This window comes from Mustelus asterias (genome assembly GCF_964213995.1).
Source record: "Mustelus asterias chromosome 26 unlocalized genomic scaffold, sMusAst1.hap1.1 SUPER_26_unloc_29, whole genome shotgun sequence".
Lineage (NCBI taxonomy): Eukaryota > Metazoa > Chordata > Chondrichthyes > Carcharhiniformes > Triakidae > Mustelus > Mustelus asterias.
The window spans coordinates 536,578-549,014 of record NW_027590097.1 but is presented as its reverse complement, the minus strand read 5'-3'; the positions used below and the strand labels follow the sequence as shown (position 1 = coordinate 549,014).

The 12,437-nt window shown below is 48.0% G+C and overlaps 1 protein-coding gene and 1 long non-coding RNA gene across 9 annotated transcripts in view; one reads left to right on the top strand and one right to left on the bottom strand.

Annotated features, from left to right (window-relative positions):
- Positions 1-12,437, bottom strand: part of LOC144482138 (NACHT, LRR and PYD domains-containing protein 3-like) — a 106,361-nt gene that overhangs the window by 93,368 nt on the left and 556 nt on the right. For 3 of the 6 annotated variants that reach the window (XR_013495871.1, XM_078201361.1, XM_078201363.1), the window contains exons 1-2: positions 2,174-2,490; positions 1,972-2,070 (exon numbers count right to left, since the gene is read on the bottom strand). The exons of 1 other annotated variant lie outside the window; for it this stretch is intronic. The gene's annotated coding sequence lies outside the window, so the exon portion shown is untranslated. Of the gene's footprint in view, positions 1-1,410; positions 1,613-1,971; positions 2,071-2,173; positions 2,491-12,437 lie in introns of those variants that run through there. 2 more of the 6 variants (XM_078201362.1, XM_078201364.1) reach the window with 2 other exon arrangements.
- The window catches only part of LOC144482140 (uncharacterized), a 43,006-nt gene continuing 34,709 nt past the window's right edge, over positions 4,141-12,437 (top strand). For 2 of the 3 annotated variants that reach the window (XR_013495874.1, XR_013495873.1), the window contains exons 1-4: positions 4,141-5,286; positions 5,628-5,704; positions 8,036-8,121; positions 8,340-8,398. This is a non-coding gene — a long non-coding RNA (uncharacterized LOC144482140). The remainder of the gene's footprint in view (positions 5,287-5,627; positions 5,705-8,035; positions 8,122-8,339; positions 8,399-12,437) is intronic. The other variant, XR_013495872.1, reaches the window with a different exon arrangement.

The following is a 12,437-nucleotide window of genomic DNA, read 5'->3' as shown; positions in this document are numbered from 1 at the left end:
AAGAATCTTTCCATCTCTACCCTATCCAGCCCCTTCATTATCTTATAGGTCTCGATAAGATCCCCCCTCAGCCTTCTAAATTCCAACGAATACAAACCCAATCTGCTCAGTCTCTCCTCATAATCAACACCTCTCATCTCTGGTATCAACCTGGTGAACCTTCTCTGCACTCCCTCCAAGGCCAATATATCCTTCCGCAAATAAGGGGACCAATGCTGCACACAGTATTCCAGCTGCGGCCTCACCAATGCCCTGTACAGATGCAGCAAGACATCTCTGCTTTTATATTCTATCTCCCTTGCGATATAGGCCAACATCCCATTTGCCTTCTTGATCACCTGTTGCACCTGCAGACTGGGTTTTTGCGTCTCATGCACAAGGACCCCCAGGTCACTCTGCACAGCAGCATGTTGTAATTTCTTTCCATTTAGATAATAATCCAATTTGCTATTATTTCTTCCAAAGTGAATAACCTCGCATTTGTTAACGTTATACTCCATCTGCCAGATCCTCGCCCACTCACTCAGCCTGTCCAAATCTCTCTGCAGACCTTCTACGCCGTCCACACGATTCACTTTTCCACTTATCTTTGTGTCGTCTGCAAACTTCGTTACCCTACACTCAGCCCCCTCCTCCAGATCGTCTATATAAATGGTAAATAGTTGAGGCCCCAGTACCAATCCCTGCGGCACACCACTCGTTACCAACTGCCAACCAGAAAAGCACCCATTTATTCCGACTCTCTGCTTCCTGTCGGATAGTCAATCCCCAATCCACGCTAACATCCTACCCCCAACTCCATGTGACCCAATCTTCTTCAGCAACCTTTTGTGAGGCACCTTATCAAACGCCTTTTGGAAATCCAAAAACACGGCATCCACCGGTTCCCCTCCGTCAACCACACTAGTCACATCTTCATAAAAATCCAACAAGTTCGTCAAGCAGAATCCATGCTGCGTCTGCTTAATCGAACTGTAATAATTTTGATGGTGCTGTACAGTGTTTACACAGACAAGGCCTCAATTGTAATAACAGATCTTTCTGTGAAACATTGAATCATCCAATTGCTGCAGTGCAGGAGGAGGCCATTTGGTCCATCCAGTCTGTACCGCCCACAATCCCACCCAGACCCTATCCCCGTGTTGACTCTGCTAATCCCCCTGACACTGAGCAGCAACTGAGCCTGGCCAGTGCCCCCTGTGCTGCTGATGTTTGGAGAGTGTGAGGAAAGGGCCGCAGACACGGGGAGAATGTGCAGACTCCACACAGACAGTGAGCCAAGGCCGGGAATTGAAGCCGGCTCCCTGGCGCTGTGAGACCGCAGCACCAACCACTGAGCCACCGCGCCGCCCACAATGTAACTGACCGTCCCCGCTCTGTTAATATGATACAAAGACAGGCTGTATTTACACAGGAAACCGACATTTTAATCCTCAAGCTGAATGTTGTTGGAGTTCAAACTTTTTCTGGGCCGTTCATTCCTCCCCGTGATTCACAGACCCGGAAATACCCGGATACGCAGTGAAAAAACCGCAGTGCGCCTGCGCGCAGTAGGAAGCGGACCGCACCCTCCCGGAGTGAAGTTCGCGCAGGCTCACTCCGGTCGGCGGCCGCTGCTTTTCGGCTCGTGGATTGGTCAGATCCCGGTCACGTGCTGTGAGCGGCAGTGACTTCAGACCCCCCTCTCCAGCCGCGCGCAGAAACCGTGAACGGCCGTTCCCACGTGACCGCGAGCCGCTTTCAGAGTGGGCGGGACCTCACCGCACCCTCATTCCCCATTGGTGCATTCTGCTGTCCGTCAAATGAACACAGCCAATAGGAACCCGCTCCAGCAGAATGATTGGCAGCCAGTGCGGGGCGCACTCGGGCAGCTTGTGATGAAGCAGCGACTCGCTGCCACTGGGGACAACCCCAGTCAGCGAGAGTCGGCGCCGCTGAAGTGGAGACTCTTTCTCTTATTTAATTCCTTACCGTTATTCAAAAATTCGGTGTGAACGTCACTGGGAAAGCCCCGCACACGCAGTGAGAAACGCCGCTGGGAAAGCCCCGCACACGCAGTGAGAAACGCCGCTGGGAAAGCCCCGCACACGCAGTGAGAAACGCCGCTGGGAAAGCCCCGCACACGTAGTGAGAAACGTCGCTGGGAAAGCCCCGCACACGCAGTGAGAAACGCCGCTGGGAAAGCCCCGCACACGCAGTGAGAAACGGCGCGGCGCCTGAACTCCGCACTCGAGACGGCGGCGGCTGTTTGTCCGCTCGCCGATTGGCCAGATCCAGGTCACGTGCTGTGCGTCGGCAGTGACGTCAGAACGCCCCCTCCAGCCGCGCGCGGAAACCGTTTAACGGCCGCTTCCAGCCACGTCACTGAGTGGGCGGCACCTCATTGCGTCATCATTCAGATTTACATACAGCATGGAAACAGGCCCTTCAGCCCAACTTGTCCAGGCTGCCCCTGTTTTTAAACCCCTAAACTCGTCCCAATTGCCCACATTTGGCCCATATCCCTCTACACCCATCTAACTAAATGCTTTTTAAGAGACAATTGTCCCCACCTCTACTCCTCCCTCTGGCAGCTCGTTCCAGACACTCACCACCCTGTGTGTGAAATAATTGCCTCTCTCACCTTCAACCTCTGCCCTCTAAGGTTTAGACTCCCCGACCTTTGGGAAAAGACATGAACTATCCAGCTGATCTGTGCCCTCATTATTTTATAGACCTCTATAAGATCACCCCTCAGCCTCCTACGCTCCAAAGAAAAAAGTCCCAGTCTATCCAACTCCTCCTTCGAACTCAATCCATCAAGTCCCGGTAGCATCCCAGTAAATCTTTTCTGCACTCTTTCTAGTTTAATAATATCCTTTCTATAATAGGGTGACCAGAACTGTACACAGTATTCCAAGTGGGGCCTTACCAATGTCTTGTACAACTTCAACAAGACGTCCCAACTCCTGTATTCAATGTTCTGACCAATGAAACCAGGCATGCCGAATGCCTTCCTCACCACTCTGTCCACCTGTGACTCCACTTTCAAGGAGCCATGAACCCGTACCCGAGATCTCTTTGTTCCGTAACTCTCCCCAACACCCTACCATTAACTGAGTAAGTCCTGCCCTGGATCAATCTACCAAAATGCATCACCTCGCATTTGTCCAAATTAAACTCCATCTGCCATTCGTCAGCCCACTGGCCCAATTGATCAAGATCCCATTGCAATCCGAGATAACCTTCTTCACTGTCCACTGTGCGACCAATCTTGGTGTCATCTGCAAACTTACCAACCATGCCTCCTATATTCTCATCCAAATCATTAATATAAATGACAAATAACAGTGGACCCAGCACTGATCCCAGAGGACACCGCTGGTCACAGGCCTCCAGTTTGAAAAACAACACTGGACAACCATTCACTGGCTTCTGTCATCAAGCCAATTTTGTATCCATTTAACTACCTCACCCTGGGTCCCATGATGTAGGTTGTGCAACAACCTGCCATGTGGTACCTTGTCAAAAGCCTTATTGATTCATTGCACAATCCATCACTGCACCCTCATTCTCCATTGGTCCATTCTGCTGTCCATCAGCTGAACACAGCCAATAGGAAGCCGCTCCAGCAGAGTGATTGACAGCCAGTGTGGGTGGAGTCGGGCAGATTGTGATGAAGCAGCGACTCGCTGTGGATTCGCTGCCATTCCAGCCAGCAAGAGGCAGCAAGGGCGGCACCTTCCGTCCCCAAGCGCAGCATTCGCACCATCCCACTTTCAACCCCAGCACCACATACAGCTTCTTGTTGTTTCTTCCATTGGCAGCACCCCCGGGTGCTCTTGGTGCTCCCGTTCCAGCACCTTTCCTCTTAATGATGGGGGATTGAGGCTCTCATAGCCCAGAATAAACATCCAGCAACACCGACAACTCCCAGCTTCCGCACATTTACCGCTGTAACTCCAGGTGCTTTCTACTCGTCGTCCCTCTCTGGACAAGTTGCACACCCTGCCTCATAACCGGATCATTCCGGGTAACTGGTTAGCGGTTACCGGAACTTTATCTTCTTGTGTGAAATGCATTGTGTGCACATTCCAGCGGGAACATCTTTATCTCCAGGCAAAGGCAGCCTTGACAGAGCATCCGCAATGCCGTGTTTCTCTGACTGACAGCACCAACACCCACCTCTGCAATCAAACTGCTGCCATGGACGGTATCCCAGTGAATAGTCCAAGGATGGAAGATAAAATTTAGGAATTATGAATGGGAGTCAGTAATTCAGCCCTTCGAGCTCCGTCACAACATCATCATGGCAGAGCTTTTAATTTCTTGATGCAAAGACGATGCCTCAGCCTCCTTTTTCCACCCGAGCAAACTTTTCCTCAGCTTTCGTCAATGATCTAGAAGCGAATACTATGGATCTTCCACTCCGTTTGACATAACGTGAGACAGGACAACCCCAATCCCATTGGGCGAGGCGTCGCATTTAAGGTGCAGCGGTAACTTTGGGTTAAATTGAACTCGCATTTCCAATCTCTTCAAAGCCTGCTTTAGCACCAGAGAAGCCTCCTATTTTTAATTCACTTCCACGGCTCTCCTTTCACCAGCAACTGGAGCATCAGTTTCAATGCTGTCGCCAGATCCGGAATGAGCTTGTCATAGTAATTGATTATGTGGTGATATAAACAGGGCCTAGTTTTAAGGCTGATAAAATTGGATATCCTAAATTGAAGAATTGGGCACATTGAAATCAATCACAGTCACACCGCAGGCAGGCCAATTGTACAATACACAAATGTGTCTGGGCCTGACCCATCAACCACCCATCAAAGGTCGTTACACTCTACTTGAGACTTAGCAGGAGATCATGGCACCTCATTGAAATGCATCGGTCTATTGTTAGAAGCCCAGATCGGGCCAGACTTTCTGTCACCAAGAGATCCTGTAGAAAGCTTACCTGATAACAAGTTTAACAACATGGAGATGGACACCTGCGGGGCGGACCCTGGTGTCCTGTCAGGCAGACATCAAGAAACCCACTGGGTATTGGAACCCCCTCCTGGGACCTCATTGGCCAGAAGCCAGAGAAGTTTCTGGAAAGGCAAGCAGGCTGGGGATAAAGGGACACACTCAGAGGCACAAGGAGCGAAGACTCGACAGGGGAGACAGCCGTGACCATTCGGAAGACTGACCAGAGAAGGAAGGAAGGAAGGAAGGAAGAAGCGGCCATCGAGACTCACCTTCGTGACGACAGACCAGAGGGACTCAGAGAATCGGGCCTGCAGTTTAACCAAAGCATCTTTACGGGTAGTATACTTGAATCTGCTGGGGTATCCTCTTGTTTTATGTGGGTAATTTAAGGGTTAATAGTGTTATTTAATAAACTTGTTGAATCTTTACTTATGTTTGTCCTTGTCCACCTTGCAAATAAGGGCACCGGGGTAAAACCTTGGAGTAAGTAAACTGGTTGAAAGTATCTGAGATTAACAGGTACAACAATTAGACCCAAAAATCACCTGAATTGGGACACATTGTCTGGTCTTGGGGCTTTCATGATGACCTCCATCTTGGGCCTTGTGCAATCCATTTCATGACCCAGGCATTCAATGGAGTCCTTGAAGAACTCATATTTCTCTCTTGATTTGCAGGCCGTGCTCCTGCAACCTCTAAGGTATTCTCCAAGTACTGGGAAAATAGTCAAATCCATGAGCAAGATCTCATCCAGGTCAGTCTGGATTCTTGTCATTCCACTCAGGATTTGGTCCATGGCCTTCTAATCGAGATAAGGGCGCATGTAATCAAGATGGGGGCATTCCAAACTGAAATTGGGGGCACTTGTGATTCACCTGGGCACTCCTCATTGACAGGAGCACTGCGAGCTGATATGCGGGCACTCAGAATTGAAACTGTCACTGCTCTAAATCTAAATGGGAGCACACCTAATCGGGATAGAAGTCTCTCTTATTCGAGATACGGCGTGCTCCCAATCGAGATGGGGGGGCACTGCTAACAGCGATGGGGGGAGGGGTCACTGCTAACGGTGACAGGGGCGGGGGGGCACTGCTAACGGCGGCGGGGGGGGCACTGCTAACGGTGACGGGGGGACACTGCTAACGGTGACGGGGGGAGGGGGGCACTGCTAACGGCGACGGCGGGGCACTGCTAACGGCAACGGGGAGGGGGGCACTGCCAATGGCGATGGGGGGGGGACTGCTAATTGAATTAGTCGCTGCTCCAAATCTAAATAGGAGGCACCCCGAACTGATATAGAAGGCTCCATCATTCGAGATACGGGGCACTCCTAATCGAGGGAGGGGCAGACCTAATCGAGGTAGGCAGCGTTCCTAATTGACCGGGGACACTCAGAAATGACGGGGGGCACACCTCACTGAAATAGTCACTGGTCCAAATCTAAACAGGGGGGCATTCCTAATCGAGATAGAAGGCTCCCTTATTGCAGATCAGGACACTCCAAATCAAGATGGGACACTCCTAATCGTTAGAGGGTCACTCGCAATCGAGATAGGGGGCACTCCAAATTGAGATAGTTGGGACTTCAAATCGAGCGAGAGGGAACTACTAATTGACACGGGCACTCCTGTGAACCTGGCACTGAACCCAGCCAGGCCTGTGACACTGAATCCTAAAGAACAGAGTGAATCCAGCCAGGCATATGGGACTGTATCTCAAGCGACAGACAGAACCCAGCAATGCCTGTGACACTGAATCTCGAAGGATAGAGTGATCCCAGCCAGGCTTGTGACACTGAATCTCAAAGGACACAGTGAACACAGCCAGGCCTGTGAGACTGAATCTGAAAGGACAGAGTGAATCCAGCGAGGCCACTGTTCGACCACCCCGAAGCCTCCTATGCTCCAGGAGAAAATGTCCCAGTCTTTGCAGCCTCTGCTTATAACTCAAACCATCAAGACCCTGCAGTATCCCAGTAGTTCTTTTCTGCACACTTCCTAGTTTAGTAATATCCTTGGTATAATAGGGTGACCAGAACAGTACACAGTATTCCAAGTGTGGCCTTACCCAATGTCTTGTACAACTTCAACATGATGTCCCAAATCCCATTCAGTATTCTGACCAATGAAACCAAGCATGTGGAATGCCTTCTTCACCACTCTATCCATTGTGACTCCACTTTCAAGGAGCTATGAATCTGTACGCCTAGATCTCTGTTCTATAACTCTCACCAATGCCCTACCACTAACTAAGTAGTGCGCTGGTTCGATCTACCAAAGTGCATCACCTTGCGTTTATCTAAATTAAACTCCATCCACCATTCATCAGCCCACTCGATCAAATGATCAAGATCCCGTTGCAATCCGAGATAACTTTCTTCACTGTCCACTATGCCACAAATCCTGGTGTCATCTGCAAAATTACTAACCATGCCTCCTAAATTCTCATCTAAATTATTAATATAAATTACAAATAGCAGGGGACCCAGCACCGATCCCTGAGGCTGGTCACAGGCCTCCAGTTTGAAAATAGAACAACCCTCGACAACCACCTTCTGTCTTCTGTCATCAACCAATTTTGTATCCATTTGGCCACCTCATCCTGGATCCCATGAGATTTAACCAAATCCGGTCTAGTTTTGCTTTTAAATGTTTACATTTTTAAACACAAACCTCTTGCCCTTGTTGGGAATATCAGTGCGGTTTGAGAAAAGCAAACACTGATCCGACACTCAACACCCCCCAACACAGGACTGAGCAGAGAGTGTGAAATGTGAGTGGTGTGAGTGTGGATTATCTATTATAAGTGGATAAGAAACACTCCTCCATTTTCAAATCTTTACCTTGCTTATGGAGTGTCTCGGACTCCCCTGTCACTCACTATCCATCTGAATTAATCTCTATTCCTCACTGTCTAACTGTTACTCTCTGCATTGCTCCCTCTCCCTATCTCTCTGTTACTCTGCATCGCTCCATCTCTCTCTCTCTTCCTCTCTCTCTCTATCCCTCTCATCCACCATGTTGTTTATCATTAAGGGCTCTAATCACGGAGAATTCAAACACTCTTTCTGTTTCTGTCTTGGCAGAATTAGCAACATGAGTGCAAATTTCAAGATTGGATTCACACAATACAGACAGAACAGTATTTATATAATGGCTTCTGCAAATGCTGGTGAGCTCAGTACATGTGGTAGCTTAATGTTACAATAAGATAGAATCTGTATTCAGACAACTGTTACTCTCTGCATTGCTCTCTCTCATTCTCCCGACCTCTCTGTTACTCTGTATCTCTTCCTCTCTCTCTCTATCCCTCTCATCCACCATGTTGTTTATCATTAAGGGCTCTAATCACGGAGAATTCAAACACTCTTTCTGTTTCTGTTTTGGCAGAATTAGCAATATTAGTGGATATTTCAAGACTGGATTCACACAATACAGACAGAACGCTGGTGAGCTCAGTACACGTGGTACCTGAATGTTACAATAAGATAGAATCTGTATTCAGACAACTGTCACCCCACAGGGTCCAAACTTCACCGTGTTAATTGGATTTGATTTGATTGATTTGTATTGGGATGCAGTGAAAAGTATTGTTTCTTGTGCGCTATACAGACAAAACATACCGTTCATAGAGTACACAGGGGAGAAGGAGAGGAAAGGGTGCAGAATATAGTGTTGCAGTTACCGATAGTGTGTAGTGAAAGATCAGCTTAATATATGGTAGGTCCATTCAGAAGTTGACATTCTCCCCAAGCACTAAAGCTTCCCACAAAGCAAGGCTCACAAATTCAACACCAGTTTCCTTTGTCCGCTCTCCCATCATGCTGTGTTCGGAGTCTCTGATCGATGCTGAGGGCCTAGTATTTGAGGCTCTGAGCTGAACCCACAATCTGTCTGATTCTGAGAGAAGATTACTGCCCACTCATATATATACCCTTGAAATATATCTGTTGTGTACAGAGTCACTTCTTCTTTCCCTGTGTCTGCTATCCTTAAAGAACTACTGAATAATCTTTAAACATCTGTATTATCACAGAACAGGGCCAACATGGGGGAATCTAGTATCAGGGAGGGCACAGTTTAAAATTCATACAGCTCCCATTAAAGATGGAGATGAGGAGGAATAATTTGTTCTCTCAGGGGGTGGTTAGTGTTTAGAAGTCAAAGTTAAAATTCATTTATTGGTCACAAGTCAGTCTTACATTAACACTGCAATGAAGTTACTGTGAAATTCCTCTAGTTGGCGCCTGTTCGGATCAATGCACCGAACCAGCACGTCTTTCAGAATATGGGAGGAAACCGGAGCACCCGGAGGAAACCTACACAGACACGGGGAGAACATGCAAACTCCGCACAGACAGTGACCCAAGCCGGGTATCAAATCCAGGTCCTCGGCGCTGTGAAGCAGCAGTGCTAACCACTTTCCCCAGAGAGTGAGTTGAGCATTATGGGGAGACACGCAGCAAAGTAGAGTTCAGGCCACAGTCAGATCAGCCATGATCTTATCAATGGGAGGAGCAGAATGGCCCACTTCTGCTCCTATTTGTTGTGTTCTGCGTGGTACTTTAAAAGGCCATTGTACTCAGCATTGCAGGAACTCTGCCGAACACACTCTATCTCAATCACTTCCTCTCCCTCTCTGTGACTCTCACTCCATTCCTTTCCTTCCCTCTCTCTGTTACTCTCTCTCTATCTTGTTGTAGGGAAAAGTCCCTTGTACCAGTGCATTCAAGGAAGTCGAGTCGCAAGGCAAGGTTCAAAGCGTTTTTCTTTCATGTACAATTACTGGGAACCCAGGGAGACCCCTGTAGCCAGCTTAGAAACAGTGCTTGGCCACGTTGATCTCAATGGTTATACATTTGCTCTGGATATTTATAGGAATCCAAATTCGAGCGGGAACATTTGCTCATACATTTTTACAATATTTATAAAATGGCCTGTCTGGTCAGGAAGTTCCCGGAGAGACTTGTCAATTTGCATCTGTATGGTGTGTGTCCGTGTTAATGGGACTGCCTGTTCTTGCCCCGGTGTTTTAATGTGTTTCCCATTATCCTCTCGATGTGTCCCCTTATCTACATCGATCTCTACTGTTTTGTGTCTGTATTCTATGCTTGCGAGATTAGGTGTTAATGTCATTTTGTCCTGCTGTGTGTAGGGGGATTTAATCTAATCTCTTATTCTTTTTATCCTAGTTTATTAAGTTTCTTTGCCTGCCTTGGCCATTTTATTCCTGTAATATTTTATTGACAGTCCGGTTATGCCATATAACCCACTCCAGGCCTTGACTCGCAGATATCCCGATCTTCTGGCCAAAGGCCGGTTTAAAATGCAGCTTCGTGCTGTTGCTGGGCAAAGCTTTTGTCGGCTTTGAAATGAAAGGTCTCTCAGCTGTGCAGAGGGGGATTTAAACGAATGTCCATTCGGGTGTTCCCCTCTGCATTGTGGGCACGTTATAAATGGTGCCAATCAGTCCAATAAATGAATATGTTTAATGAGGTGAATATTGATGAGATAATAAAAATATGGCTTTTGGAAAATGGCCTACTTCAGTCCCTCCTCTCGTCCAGGGGGTCCCATTCATGGCTGACCCCCCATGGACGATCTTGAGAGGTACAGTGACTTGTACAGATGTCGTCCTTGCCGTTGTTCCTCTTCCTCTGTGGTGTGGTTAAATTCTTGCATCTGGATACTGGCAGTGGGTAGCATTCTTGATGCAATATTTGCACATATCACTTTAATACAGGTTAGGCCCAGGCAGAGTGTGAACAGGATGGCTACTACTAAAATTAATCCCGTCATAATGTATGCTCCCCAAACTGTGTTAAACAGCCACCCTAACCACCCATCAGTCCCTGTAAATCCCTGTTTAAAGCTATCCAATTGCTTTTGTATCCCGGACATGGCTGCTGTTATGTTTAATGTCTCGTCGTGTACATATGTGATGCATTTTCCTTTGATGATGGTGCATACCCCTCCTTGTCTGGCTAGCTGATAGTCTACTGCATATCTCGCTTGCTGTGTGTATAGTCTGAGTTCTGCGAGTTCTTGGTCAATTGCACCCAGTGCTTGGAGGGTGTTGTTTCCTAAGATGGTAAGTCCACATTTGAAGAAATTCCTATTACTGGCACTGATCACCCCTGCGGTGCCCCCTGGGGATAGTGTCCCCAGAAATCCATACCCCAAAGAAGATCCTAATGTGACAGGGGCCTGCCAGTCTTGACCCACACTTGACCCTGACTGCACAGAGCTGTGCTGAGGTGCTTCATGGGAGTGGGGCAATTATGTCTGAACTTAGCTCCTGTAACTAAGTGCACTGGAACTACTGAATTAGAACGCAGCTAACTCTGCACTGGAACATTAGAATGCAGTTAGCTGTTACTAGAACATCAGAACTGAAGTGGATGGCCTCACACTGACTATTCATAGATTTGCAGGGTTTTTTTGTGCTGTAGCTTTACCAACTCACTTAGTCTCTCTGTGTTCCTGATTTCTAAGAATTAAATACAGTCAAATTCTAATTCAATTACAGCTAGTAGGTCAGGAAACTTAAACATAGAAACATAGAAAACTACAGCACAAAACAGGCCCTTCGGCCCCACAAGTTGTGCCGAACATATCCCTACCTTTTAGGCCTACCTATAACCCTCCATCCTATTAAGTCCCATGTACTCATCCAGGAGTTTCTTAAAATACCCTATTGAGTTTGCCTCCACTACCACTGACGGCAGCCGATTCCACTCGCCCACCACCCTCTGTGTGAAAAACTTCCGCCTAACATTTCCCCTGTACCTACCCCCCAGCACCTATAACCTGTGTCCTCTCGTAGCAGACATTTCCACCCTGGGAAAAAGCCTCTGAGAGTTCACCCGATCTATGCCTCTCAACATCTTATATACCTCTATTAGGTCTCCTCTCATCCTAAGTCTCTCCAAGGAGAAAAGACTGAGCTCCCTCAGCCTATCCTCATAAGACATGCCACTCAATCCAGGCAACATCCTTGTAAATCGCCTCTGCACCCTTTCAATCTTTTCCACATCCTTCCCATAGTGAGGCGACCAGAATTGAGCACAGTACTCCAAGTGGGGTCTGACAAGGGTCTTATAGAGCTGCATCATTATCCCCGGGCTCCTAAACTCAATCCCTCGATTGATAAAGGCCAGCACACCATACGTCTTCTTAACCACCTCCTCCATCTGCGGGGCCGATTTTAGAGTCCTATGGACCCGGACCCCAAGGTCCTTCTGATCCTCCACAGTACTAAGAGTCTTTCCCTTAATATTGTACTCCTTCATCCAATTTGAATTGCCAAAATGGACCACGATGCATTTATCTGGGTTGAAGTCCATCTGCCACTTCTCCGCCCAGTCTTGCATCCTATCTATGTCCCTCTGTAACCTCTGACATCCCTCCAGACTATCCACAACCCCACCAACCTTCGTGTCGTCGGCAAACTTACCAACCCATCCGTCCACTTCCTCATCCAGGTCA